Raw genomic sequence first — 13726 nt, forward strand, 5'->3', positions numbered from 1 at the left:
ACTAGACAGAGATGAAATCAGTTGGGTGTTAGATCAGAAAAATCTACAGAAAATGATGCATGGAGGAATCCAAGGACGGAAAAGACAAAAGAGAGGGTAAAAAGAGAAATAATAGAGAGTCCTAATATACATGGGGATATTAGATTTGGAATTCTAGAAAGAGAAGGGAGAATGGGAAAGAAGCAATATTTGAAGAGGTAATGACAATTTTTTTCAAAACTAATTAAATACGTAAAGCTACAGATTCAAGAAGCCCTTAAAAACTCCAACCATGAGAAATATAAAGAAATCTACACCTAGGAACATCATAATAAAACTGCTAAAAACCAAAGCAAAGAGAAACATCCTACAAGAAATCAGAAAACAAGAAACAGATTACTGTTAAAGAGTAAGGATTAGATTTACAGCAGACTTCTTGATAAAAACAATGACAACTAGGAAACAATGGAATAACCTTAACATGTTAGAATAAATGACTGTCAGCCTAGGATTTTATGCTCAACAAAAGTGTCCTTCAAGAGTGAAGACGAACTAAAGATAATCAGAAACCACAAGTGAGAATATCTGTCATTCACACTAAAGGAAATATTAAAGATGTTCTTCAAGTCCAAGGTTAATATCCCAAGTAGAAAGTCAGAGATGCAAGAAGAAAAGAAATGTATAAAAAAAAGAAGAGAAAGTATAAAGACAAATAGAAATGGATAGTGGCTACATTAAAAAATACAAAAAAAAGTTGAATTTCAAATACATATTGCCTAAAATTCAAGACAACAATAATATAAAATTTGGGACAGGGTAAACAGAGTTAGAGTGTTTCAAAGTCCTTGAAATACCTGAGAAGAACATTTAAGCACCAATTAATATTAGATCTAAATAATCCAAAAATTTATGCTGTAATCCTGGGGTAAATCACCAGAAGGATAGTAAATATATATATATTTGAATTTAAATAAAATTCATATATATATATGAATTTTCAAAGTATTAGAGAGATGAAATGAAATGTTAGAAAAAAGCAATAAAACGAGAGAGAAACATAAGCTATAGATCAGACAAATAGAACACACAATAATATGGTAGATTTAAATCCAAATATACCAGTAATCACATTAAATATAAATGACCTAATGCTCCAATTAAAAGACAAAGACTGTCAGGCTGGATTAATACTTTAAATTGTATCATGTTTACAAGAGAAGCTCATAACACTTAAGGATACAGAACAGAAAAAAGTAAAGGGACGGAAAAATATGTCTGACGTAAACACTAGTCCAGAGAAAACAGAAGCACTTATTTTAATTATCAGACAAAATAGAATTCAAAGCAAAATGTATTACTAGAGATAAAGAAGGGAATTTCAAAATAATAAAAGTTCCAATTCCCCAGGAAGTTACAATATTCTAAAATTACATATATATATACACATACACACACACACACATTCAGAATTATAATCAGAGAGTTTAACACACCTCTCTCAATATTTAAGAGAACAAGCAGACAAGTCAGTAAAGATACAGAAGATTTAAACAACACAATTAGCAACTATAACCTAATGAACACATATAGAACTCACAGCTACTAACTGTACATTCTTTTCAAGAACACAAGGACTCATTTCAAAAATCAACCATACGTTCAGCCATAAAGCAAGTGGCAAATGACTGAAATTATACAAAATACAGTCTCTAACCACATTACAATTAAGCTCAAAATCAATAATAGAAATACGATTAGAAAGCTCCCTTGTATTTGAAAATTCAGAAATATTTCTAATTAATTCATGGGAAATCAAAATGAAAAACATTTTAACTGAATGATAATGAAAATACACACATTGCAACTCATAGGACAAAGTGAAAGCTATACTGAGGCAATTATTTATCACTGTAATTGCATATATTAGATTATAAGAAAAGTTTATAGTCAATGAACTAGGCAGCCATCTCAAGAAATTAGAAAAAATACGGAAAACTAAACCAAAAGAGAGAAAAAAATAAAGATAAATGCAGAATTTAATGAACTAGTAAACAAATATAAAATAAGAAATAACAAAATCAAAAGTTGGATTCTTTGGAAAGAGTTATAAAAGTAATTTTTAAAAAGCTCTAGTGAGACTTAGCAGGGGCGGAGTGGTGGGGGAGGTAAAACCAGTCAGTGTCAGGCATGATAAAGAGACATTACAACAGAGTGCACCTTTATTCAAGATCATAAGAAGATGTTATAAACAGTGTCATGCCAAGACATTCAAAAATTTAGATAAATGGGTAAATTCCTAAAAAACACAATTTATCAAAACTGACACAGGAAAAAATATGAATCTTTACTAGTCCAGTAACTATGAAATAAATTGAATTCTTATTTTAAAACCTTCCCACCAAAAAAAAAAAAAAAAAAAAGAAGCACCCAGGTTTGGAGGTAATAACCCTCAGAAACGCAGGCACACACACACCAGCGTGCAAGCACGGGGATGACTGCAGCAGCGCTGCTGGCTCAAGCCCTGAACTGGGAACAAGCCAAGTGGCCATCAAAAGTGCAACAGAGAAACACACTGTGTCATATTCAGAGAAGACGATGCTACCCAGCGATGGCGTGCGGAGACTGAGGCTACACAGGACAACACAGGTGAGTCTCCCAGGCGCAGCACAGGGCGAAAGAAGCCGCTGCAGGACGGAACGCGCACTCTGTAGCCAGCTTTATATGAAGTCGTGAAAACAGGCAAAACTGAACTTTAGCTTTCAAGGGCGTGTATTTTCTTTTGGGTGGGTGGTAATTAGGTTTATTTATTTATTTACTTACTTATTTAAATTTTTTTTTTTAAATGGAGGTGCTGGGAATTGAACCTACGACCTTGGGCATGCTAAGTATGCACTCTACCACTGAGCTCTACCCTCCCCTCAAGGACATGTATTTTGATGGTAAAACTATAGCAAAAAATCAAGGACATTTTAGAGGAAAGTCAGAATAGTGGTGACCTGTAGTGGGGCGGGGGGGGTCAAGGCCGGAAGGGGGAGGGGAGAGACTTTTCAGAGTGCAGCACAATTACATTTGTTGACCTGATGGGTAATGACACTGATGTTGACTTTGTGATAAATCACTGAGCTATAGATCTTTGAACACTTTTCCATGGGTATATTATATTTTACAGTTTGAACAGTGATGAGAGAGAGAAAGGAAGGAGGGAAGGGGAGGAAGAGAGGAGAGAGGGATAGAGAAGAAGGGAGGGGTGGAGGGTGAAGGAAAGAAGACTGGGGGGGACTAGACGTCTATTAAAGACAGAGGAAAGGATTGCTGAAGACACTCCACTGAGCAGGGACAGTAAATGCAAATGCGCAGAAGAATCAGGCGGGGCCGCCATGAATGAGGTACATTGCGGGGACGGGGAGAGAAGCCCACTGACCAACAGTATCTATGCTCGGTGTCCACGTCCAGGAGGACCTTCACCATTGGTGCAGAGACGGTGCAAAGTGCAGTGGAGGCACCACCGGTCAGAGGACAGCAGCCTCTCAGTGCCCGAGTGGGCAAAGACCCAGTCCCGCCAGCCCTCCATCTTTTCAAGATGAGCAAGATATCTGGGCTTTCCTGTGATTTCCCTGCTTCTTCATTGTTGATCACGAAATCAAATTATTTTAAATATTATTCAAGTCAAACAAAACCCATTTTGTGTTTCAGACAATTTCCGTGGGGTTTGAGACCTCTGGGTGAGCCACTCAGAATGCGGTGTGGAACCAGTCACCCCGGGAGCCTGGCTTTCTCCAGCAATGCCCATAACCGTCCAGTCAGCCGACACCAGACTCGGGGAGGAAGAATGCAGGAAGGCAGAAGAACAGAGGGACAGGAAATCAAGGGAGGACCTCACTGAAAGGCTTCCCTCCAGGATCCAGAAAGCCGGCAGGGCCTCATCCACCCAGAGTCCAGCAAAGAGATCAGAGACTGACAGCCCCCGGGAAGCACAGGGCTGAGTTAGAAGAAGTGAGAGAGGCAGAGAGTTTCAGAATTCAAGAGCTCCAAAAATAAACCTCTGCCTTTTATCACTTTTCTCTTTTTACTTGAGTTGCTCTCAACCTGCTTGCTTTGTTTTCTTTTTTTTTTTTTTTTTTCCCCAATTTTAACAATTCTACAAGCAGAGCGTGAAGAGCAAACAACCGGAGGTCCACATCTTGGCTGTGGCCCGCGGGCCTCAAAGGCAGGCGCACACACGGGCTCTTCCCCAAACACCCAGCCGTGGCTTCAGCCCTCGGGCCAAGGCCGCCGGCAGACAGCGCGGTGCTGCGTCGGGCCCGGCCCAAGTGGCTGTCCTCCAGGAAGCACTGGAGCAGCGGAAACAGCCAGGAGCTGGCGTCACTAGTGGTCGGCAGTTGGGAGCAGCTGGAGGGAGGAGGGCCAGTGAGCAAATAGCAGAGTTGGGGAAATAAGGCTTGGGCTGAACAAAGTTCACTGTTGTTTTCCAAGAGACCGGGGCCTGCCTGAGCCACCCCGGAGACCAGGGCGAGGAGGCAGTGGACTGAACGCTGGTCTCAACTTCTAAGGCCCGGAATGCTTGGCCACCCAACGGTGACCGGGGCCACTGCTGTTCCCCTCAGGGCAGAGGCCAGGCGGCGGCTTGGTGTGGACCGGGAAAGAGGGACAGGCAGTCAGAGCAAGACCAAACTACAGACACAGAAGGCAAGATAAAAGGAAAAACAAGAAGAAGGCCACTGGTGCTCTCCACATGCAAATTCACTTAAATTCATCTCCCATGAATTACTCCATCTTGAACCTTTTGAGCTGTTCAACCCTGCACGTACCTACCTCCTGTAGTGAGCTCTCTGTTTCAGCAGGGTTGGGTCAGAAGCTCAACTATTTCCTATCAGAAATTCTGCTAAAAAGAGGAGAGGCTGGACTAGCTAACGTCTCACTCTTAAAACTGTCATTTAGCAGAATGGGATAATGATATCTTTAGGATAAGTGATATTTTTTTCTGAGTACCCACGTGTCACTATTTGAAAGGCATTCAGACAAACCAGATTATTTGCAACTAGGTCTGGCTATCTGCAAATCCGCTGACTGAAGTTCTCAGGTTCGAAGCAGGATGTGTTTTAAGAAATTAATTTAGATACTAGTTTTCCTGAAAAGCAGTGAATTCAAAAACAGTGAAGAATAAGACCGTTTCCTTTTTAAATTCTATACCTTTTACAAATTGTTTCTGATAGACCATCTGTTAAAAAAAAAAACTTGGTAAATTAATTAAATATTCTAGGGAGTCATTACTATTTTTTGAACTCAAAGTACTTTTATTTATCTAACAGCTGAAATTCCTGTGCTTTTACATGTTTGCTTCCCTGCAACAACCAGCCCTGTTCCTGAAACATAGATGCTTGTTGAATGAATCCGTTGCAAAGACAGAGCAGAGAAGCAGTCCACTTCTGCATATTGGCAAGAATAATAACGTTTTGAACGCTTCCTCTGTGCTAGTAACTAGACCAGCAGAACTTGCTGTGGGCTAGTAACTGCATCAGATCCCCAAGATGCTACTGCTGTGATTGTTCCCATTTTACTGATGATTCAACTGAGGCTGGCAAAATGTAGAGCCAGGATTCAAGGCCAGGTCTGTCCCACTCCTGAGCAGAAGTTCTCAGCCATCGTTTTAAATTGAATCTCAGTCCTCTTTTCCGTGGATATATTTTTAAGTGTCACATGTGGTGTGTTCAGCAGATGGAAACTTCAATGTGGCCCTGTGTAGAGGGACCACCGGGCTGAGAAGGCCGGCTGCCCCTGGGTGGGTACACACCCTGCCCCTGCCCCAGCTGCTTCTGCTACGGGCCTGCAGCCTCCCCTCCCCCAGGCCCTAAATCACTCTCCAGCCCTTTGTTCTTCCCCCAGCTGCTCAGCAAATTCCTTGATTTAAAATTATGATCACAGGTTGGAGTGCTACTTAAAATAATTTTGCCAAATGTTCCATCTCTCTGCGTTGATGAATATAATGGATGAAAATTTAAAGAGAAAAAAAAATTAAGGATTCACTTTGTCAACGACACACACACACACACACAAACACACAAACACACACAAAATCATGGGCCGCATCCACGGCATTTGTTGGAACCTGAAGGATTTTCTCCCACAGGAAGCTGCCCAGAGGCTGGGCTTTCGCGAGCCTTCGGCCTGGTGGGGATAGTGGGCTGCAGGCAGGTCCGGCCTGCCCCAGATGGAGGGAGCAAAGGTCAGAGCGGCTGTTAGGTTTGTTTAAGCATGAGTCAGAGGCGGAGTGGGGGCCGACCCTCGGTTTCCAATTTCCAATTTCCTGTGCAAGTCGCCCTGTGCGAGGCACTTCTCCGGCCCGGCCAGCCTTTCATGCGCACCGCTCTGCAGAACAAAGGCGATCCAGGGACACATAAATAACCCGGACGGGCCTGGTCTTCCTTCTCTAATTCCAGATTTCTCTCTCGAATTCGGGAGGGTTCCAACACTGAGGGAGGGAAGGCACGAAGGCTGACCGCCGCATCCCGCGGCTGGATCATCTGAGGCCTACCGCGCATGCGCCCGGCCTCCGGCCTCCCTCCCCTTGGAGCAGCCCTGAGCGCTGAGCGAAGCCTCAGGCCGGCGCATCCTTCAGGCTGACCCACTGCTCAGGGTCCCCCTTGGCTCAAGGGACCCAGTAGACGGGCCACTATGAGTCACAACAAGGGGCCTGCATCACACCGGATTCTGCCAATCAGGCGCACCCCACTTAAGACGTTTCCCCCATTTTCTGAGGCTTCCTCTGTGCTGGAGAAATCGGTGTGGAGATGAGCCAATCCTGCACTCTGGGGTGGTGGTGACGGTCTCGCTCAAATTCTCCAGACCAAAAAAGCCCGCGCAACAAGGAGGCACTTCAGCCAGCAGATCCTTGCGCTCAGACCTGCCCCTGAGCTAAGATTCCAGGGACCCATTAAAGAATACTTTCCCCCAGGGTCACCCTCAAAGCAGACTTTCCTGAGGTGGGGGAGGGGAGGGCTCAGTGGTAGAACGTGTGCTTAGCATGCACGAGGTCCTGGGTTCGATCCCCAGCACCTCCATTAAATAAATAAACAAATTAACCTAATCTCCCCCAACCAAAAAGACAAAGAAAACAAAGTAAACCGTTCTCTGAAACTCAGGCCTGCCGTTTACGGAAACCCAGCGCCTCTGGAAACACCCTGCCCCTTGAGGGGCTGCCTGTTTGTTTGGCGTTTCACCCTTCAAAGACTCCCAAAGGGGATGCCTTTTGCAGTAAGTTTGGCCCACTGAGCTTAAGGGGAGCGCCATGTGTCCCCTCGAAACGAGCCTTCACACAGCACACAGCCCTGGGAAGAAATGATTACTCCAGCCATTGAGAGCCAGGAAGCATGAGCTCTCTAAACACGTGAGAGCTCAGGTGCAAGGATCACTTTTTACTTGGTTTTGCTTCACATTATTATTTTTTGAGGATCCAAAGTTTAAATTACTGACCTGGTGAAATTTTCTGGCCCAGCTTTTAAGGACTGCTATGACCCACTCATAATCACCCTTTTGCTTTAGGATTTATAAGACAAAATTCAGCGACAAACAAAGCAAAGAAAATGTAGATGGGAAATCAGAACTGAAAGATAAATGTATGACGTGGCAGACCCGGGACAGACCATCCCCAGACCCATTGCTTTCCCAAGGGAGGTTCCTGTCCCTTTCTGAGCCTCGATTTCCTCATCTGTTAAATGGGTATAATTCCGTGCCTTTCACCAGAAGGTTATGGTGGTTAGAAGAACCTACCCTGTTGAGTGTAAGTAGGAGTCTTTATAGAGGTGTTTCGACCAGACGTAGCAGAAGCACATCGGGGCAGAAGGAGCACCCATCTGCAGGTGGGGACGGAAGGGGAGGCATGCTGCCATTCTTTGTCACACCCGCACTCTCCAGAGCTGTCTGCTTTGCTTGAAGATCTGTTACCAGATTCTCTCCGAAGTATGCCCCCCCCACCCCCAGCCCATCCCAGCCCAGCCACATCATGGGCTTCACTCCCAGGCCCTGCCTCGTGGACTGGTGGGGGAGGGGTGGGACCAGCTGGGCTCCTCTCACTCACTGCGCTGTGCACACCTCTCTCTCCCTCCCTCATCACTCTTTGACCCCCAAGGATGCCTGAGCTCTTGGCTCCTCCAGCCCCTTTTAGAGGAAAGAGATGTCTTGGGCTCCTCTGAGTTCCACTTTCTACCCTGCTCACCCAGTGCACACAGAGTGCAGCAGCCGGAGCCGCCGCCCAATGACAGGAGGACTTTATCACTGAGATTGTGGAGAATGACCAGTGCCCAGCAATTCAAAATTTTAAAAGCAGTAAACTCGAGAGACTGTGCATCGCTCATGGCCACCCCTGAGGCCCGCCCACCCTACACCCTCATCTCTTGGATGCCCACCCCCTGCCGACTCCTTCTCCTCCCCTTTTGCTCTTAATACTCTTGTCACCAAGGTGACCTGCATCCTTGCTCACGTCCTCTACGGGAGTAAAGAGAGCGAGGCCTGTTACAACTCCCGGCAAGAAGTTATTCCTGGGCCCTTTGGGCAAACAAGGAAATAAAAGGCCCCCAAAGAGCAACGCAGACATCTGAGAAGTGTCCTCAGGGCCTCCTTTCTCTTCCTGAGGGTTTTTTTCTTTCCTCTTTCACAGATGGCTGCACTGAATGAGGAAGTGCTGTCAGCAAAAAGGAGAGGAAACCTTTGCCCCTGGCCACTCCCAGGGTCTGGGGCCTGTCGGCACCAAGGCAAGAACATCCTTCCCCTCCAGAAGGTGGCCCTGTCCCTGCCTGCGGAAACGAGCGCGGAAGTGCAGGGGGAAATCTCTTTGTTATTTCACTTTTTCCACTCAGGTCGTTCTTTTCTTTTTCTTTTTCTTTCTTTATGGAGGGACTGGGGATGGAACCCAGGACCTTGTGCATGCTAAGCACGCATCTACCACTGAGCTATTCCCTCCCCTGAAATCACGTTTTCTACCTTGTGCAGGTGACTTCCTGCAGAAGCTTCTGGAAAGAGAAAACAGAAGTTTTATTCCATACAGTAAAATGACTTCATGAAGACATAACCTTAACATCTTGCATACTAAGTGTATATGTATGTGTGTGTGTGTGTGTGTGTGTGTATATATATATACACATATACACACCACCTTCCACCCTGCCCCAATCTGGCCCTTCACAGATGCCTCCTTTTTGAATCTTGTAACAACTTTCCAAGGGAGAGAAGGGGTTTTCCCCGCATTTTACAGACAAGAAAATGAAGGCCAAAGAAATGAAAGGATTTCCCTTGGTGGCATGGAACGGGACACAGCCGAGACTTAAAGCTGTCTGAAGTCAAGGTCAGCTTTTATTGGTCATCCGGCCCCTGCAGGGTCTCAACAGCGCCATGGGCCACCTGGTTACGTGCCAAATTCCCTCATCAGTAGAGAACTATCACCTTCTTAAAAACTTGGAAACTGACACTTCAAAAAGCAAATATATTTCCAAACTTTGGGTTAATGATAAAGCTGAGAGAACGCAAAAGACTCCCCGTTCCCTTTCCTCCTTTATCAAAATGTGACTTAGATTTGGGTGCCAAGTCAAATTTCTCCAGCGCGATATCCTTCACGGTAACTTATTAAAGGGCCGATCAAAGTTTGCTTTAAGAGGAAAGTAAATACACCCAACTTTCCCAACCACCCCGGACCCTGAGTCCACTTCCTGGTTCCACTGCTGACTCAGGCCATAATCGGAGATAAGTACCCACACACCCACTGCCCGGCGAGCGGGGAGCCCCAGCACCCACGTGCCCCCGAGATGCTGGAGATGGAATCACTGTCCCCGGGGGAGCCAGACCAAAGGTGATGCCAAGGGCGCCAGGCTCCACGCAGGGAGCCCCTCCTTGTCCTCGTGTGTCTCGTGGGGAGGAGAGGAGTCACTTGTTCATCACATCGCCAGTAAAACCCCGCCGTCCTTTGACTCTGAACTTGCCGATAATCATTGGGAGTAAGGAGGGAAGGGCTGCACTTTTGGACTCAGATGGCAGAGAGGATAAGAACAAAGTTGACAAAGGGTCAGCTCTGATCACATGGTGAACATTTGCAAGGAAACAAATAAAAATAGCCAGAAGTGGGTCAGCACTGATGCTGAGGTTAGAGACCGGAAATTGGGGCAGAGGTCTGGGGACAGGGATACCAGTTTTATTTTATGAATACAAATTCAGACTATCTTTCTCATCTGCTTCCCTGTCCCCCTTCCCTTTTTTTCCCCTCCTCTCTGTCTTTTGGATACACAGGAAACACACATACACACAGAGCCAAAAAGCACAGTGTGATATTGAATCCTGGATCCATCTCCTCAATTCCAAAACTCCTTTTTCCTGAAGCTGAAGGGAAAAAAAAATAGATACTTACAAAGAACTCACTTGAGACGCAGGCAGGAAAGAGAAACATCACAGACACTTTACGTGTCTCGAAGGGTCTGCAACCTTAGTGCCTGTTGCTGACGGGGGAGAGGGCAGCAAACCAGAAGAAAAGCACTTGGGACCGAAGAGATGGACCTGTCCCCAAGCAGGCCCACATACACCAGCCTCCTTCCATCCCTGCCACCGGGGGTTGGTGACATTCCTGTGTCGCCCACACGGTAGACATGCACGTGCAAACGGGTATACACACAGACAATTCCCACACACACCCACACATGTGCCTAGCGCTACACAAATACACACGTAGTATAGACACGTGGCACCCACGCGCACACACACAGCAGACATGCACACACAGGCCCCATACACACGGGCATCACCAGAAACTGGTTCTCACTCTCACTGGAACCTTAAGATTTTGGCAGTTCATGTGGGCTTCCACGCTTGGCAGGATCACATTTCCATGTGGCCTCAGTGACGTGATTGGGGCAGATTTATTGGGCTTACCAGAGGGAGAGGGAGAGAGAGAGGGAGAGAGAGCAGAAAAGTCTGATGCCCAAAGATCCCAGGCTGACCATCAGGGCCAAGACAAAGAAATCAGCAGAATGGGTTCATCTGTGAGAATCAGCATGCTTGACTGGTACTCTGCTGGAACACTGACGCATACCTGTCTTCCAGGTGTTACCGCCTTCCAATTCATTGAAAAGTAAAAGGAATTTGGGCGCCGAGCCCCAAAACACAGATAATCCTATCTAAGCACACAGGCATGCATGTATACCTACATACATGCGCACCCAGCACCCACACTCCTCTGGGAAGAATTGGGGTGTGAAGGTGGATTCCACCACTTGACCCTCTCTCTCCCCTGCAGGCAAAGCACAAGCAGCAGCCCCCTAAGGGCAGGTTCATCCAGCCACGCTGTCACCCACAAGCCCCTCCAGGACAGTCTGGGGAGCAGACGCCCCATTCTGAAGTTTAGTTCACTTAGCAGAATGTTTCCAAGGCCAAGACAGCCCCACACATCTAGCCAACAGAACTTTCTGTGCGGCGGTCAGTTAGCTGTGTCACACAGGCACGCCATCTGTTTTCATTTACTTCAGACCACGAGCCTGGGTCCTCGGAGCATTTGTCCAACTGAGCCTCCCTGTGGCTGCAAGAGGGTTAGGTTTCCAGAACGACAGAGAAATTACCTGGGCTTGAAATCCCTAGGAGGCCCTGGATAAGGAGAGGTTTCAGATTGGGTGTTTTTGTTTTTGGTTTTTTTGGTTTTTTTTTTTTTAAATCATACAATTTTAAAAGATCTGCTTGTTATAAATCTGGCCTCAAATCAAACAGAGACCCACTAAGAAATCTGCAAGAATAGATGATTTTTTTAACTTGGGGTTTTCAGGGTGGGATTTTTGGGGAGTGGGCAGGAAGCTACCCAGTCAATAAACTCAAGAGCTGGGCAAAATTCCCTTGTCAATTACCGTGTGTGTGTGTGTGTGTGTGTGTGTGTGTGTGTGTGTGTGTGTGTGTGTTTAAATGACAGTCACACAAGAGAGGAAATGAAAAGGGAAATTTTTAGACTTCTCATCCGTCCAGAAAGCCCCAGGCCTGTTTCAGAACCCTGTCAGGGTAACTGTCGCCTGCGGTCACAGCACTGCAATCCCAGGAGACCTTGCGTCACCGGCCAACAGATCAATAAGGAAGTTCAATCACCAAACCACAAGGCAGCTTCTTTTCTAAACCCACAGGTTGCTTTAGAGGGTTTTTAAACAAGAAACTTTCCTGTTTTTGAAAGCTGTGAATCCACAGGTCTCACAGGTTACTCAAATTATCTTGTCGCTTGCAGCAACCACTGGCAGGAATTCCAAAGCTGCCTACTCCAGCCCTCCCCTCCCCTCGCTCCACCAACTTCCATTTACTCACCAGAACCCTCATTTACAGAATCGTGTTGCCAACTGCTGACACAGAAGAAAAACAGACTGGTTATACATTAAGCTTTATGGTTAAAGGATCTGTGCCAGACCCTATCCAAACGCCATTTATCCACTGGCCAGACTAGGCGAGATAACCAACCCAAAGAAAACTCAAAGGAAACCGTTGTGCGTTCAGATCAGCCCTCCTTAGTACAGCCATACTCTTATCATGAAAAGCCCTACATACGCGTGCAAAGGTAGTGTGCAAGATCATCACGGTTCCCGGGAAACTCACATTCATCATAGGATGATCGACACATCTATGGGGAAATGTTCAGTGTATCCCAAACCAACCAATGAGGCTGCCATCCAGGCGGCTGGGAAATAAATGTAGAAACGCTGGGAGCGGCGGGGGGTGGGGGCGGAGAGGGTGCCACGGGGCAGGGGTGAAAAATAAACCGGCCGATCTAAATCCTCCATGGTATGCAAGTCAGACTTGTTTTTCTCCTAAGCAAATAGCACAGTTCAGATTACAGCGTGCACTGTAGAACCATGAGCTAAATCCACAAGAGGACATCTCTCTTTCCTGCTCAGCACAGCAGCTCAAGAAAGAGATGCCAAACCCAACAAGCACACCTGATAGCTATCTCCTGGTTTAACTTCCACCCTGGCTGGGGGCCACCTGGCGTTGCTCAGGCAATGCCTGCAGAGCACACCCTGAGCTCCCTTGCTGGAAATGTCCACCCTCAGAGCGTGGCCCTGAAGTCACCAGAGGGCTTCCGGGGAAGGTGGTGCGGGTTCTGCTGGAACTGCCCCATCAAAGAGAGGATGAACCAGGAAACCTCGATTCTGCAGCTGCAAACGGTGACCTCTGAGCTAACTTCACAGAAGGCACATGGCATGAATGCACCTAGCAGACACTTACCTAATCTCACACTTTTCTTTCTTTTTGGGTTAGAATCAACACTTAGCTCATCAAACACACACACACACAGACCCATTCCAAAAAGAACCTGCTCTTGGTTTGAGCATGCTAGTGGTTTTTTTGTTTTTTCCCTTTTTTTTTAATGGAAGTATAGCTGGTTCACAATGTTGTGTTGCTTTCAGGTGCACAGCACAGTGACTCAGATATACACATTCCTTTTTGTACTCTTTTTCATTACAGGTTATGACAAGCTATTGAATGCAGTTCCCTGTGCTATACAGTAGGACCTTGTTTTTTTTAATCTATTTTTTATATAGTACTTTGTATCTGCTAACCCCAGACTCCCAATTTATCCCTCCCCTCCTTCCCCTTTGGTAACCATTACGTTTGTTTTCCATGTCTGAGTCTCTGGTGTTTCTTCATCTCATTTTGTTTTTATGCATCCTGATACATCTGTTAGCACCAAAACATTGGGATAGAGGGTGGAAGGCCACTCTGCTGTGATTTTTATGTTTGAAGG

At 46.0% G+C, this 13726-nt stretch overlaps 2 long non-coding RNA genes across 3 annotated transcripts; one reads left to right on the forward strand and one right to left on the reverse strand.

Moving 5' to 3' along the window:
- Positions 1-2541: 2541 nt before the first annotated feature.
- Positions 2542-4031, forward strand: LOC116667289. The gene is made up of 2 exons (XR_004324147.1): positions 2542-2625; positions 3673-4031. It is a non-coding gene; the product is annotated as an uncharacterized LOC116667289 (long non-coding RNA).
- Positions 4032-5276: 1245 nt separating this feature from the next.
- On the reverse strand, positions 5277-12648 carry LOC116667287. 2 transcript variants are annotated; one of them, XR_004324145.1, is made up of 7 exons: positions 12577-12648; positions 12292-12323; positions 11476-11595; positions 10370-10882; positions 8956-8984; positions 7747-7829; positions 5277-6448 (listed from the first exon to the last, which is right to left on the reverse strand). It is a non-coding gene; the product is annotated as an uncharacterized LOC116667287 (long non-coding RNA). The 2 variants fall into 2 exon arrangements; XR_004324144.1 differs by having other exon boundaries at positions 10370-11595.
- Positions 12649-13726: the final 1078 nt, after the last annotated feature.

This window comes from Camelus ferus, chromosome 11 (assembly GCF_009834535.1).
Source record: "Camelus ferus isolate YT-003-E chromosome 11, BCGSAC_Cfer_1.0, whole genome shotgun sequence".
NCBI lineage: Eukaryota > Metazoa > Chordata > Mammalia > Artiodactyla > Camelidae > Camelus > Camelus ferus.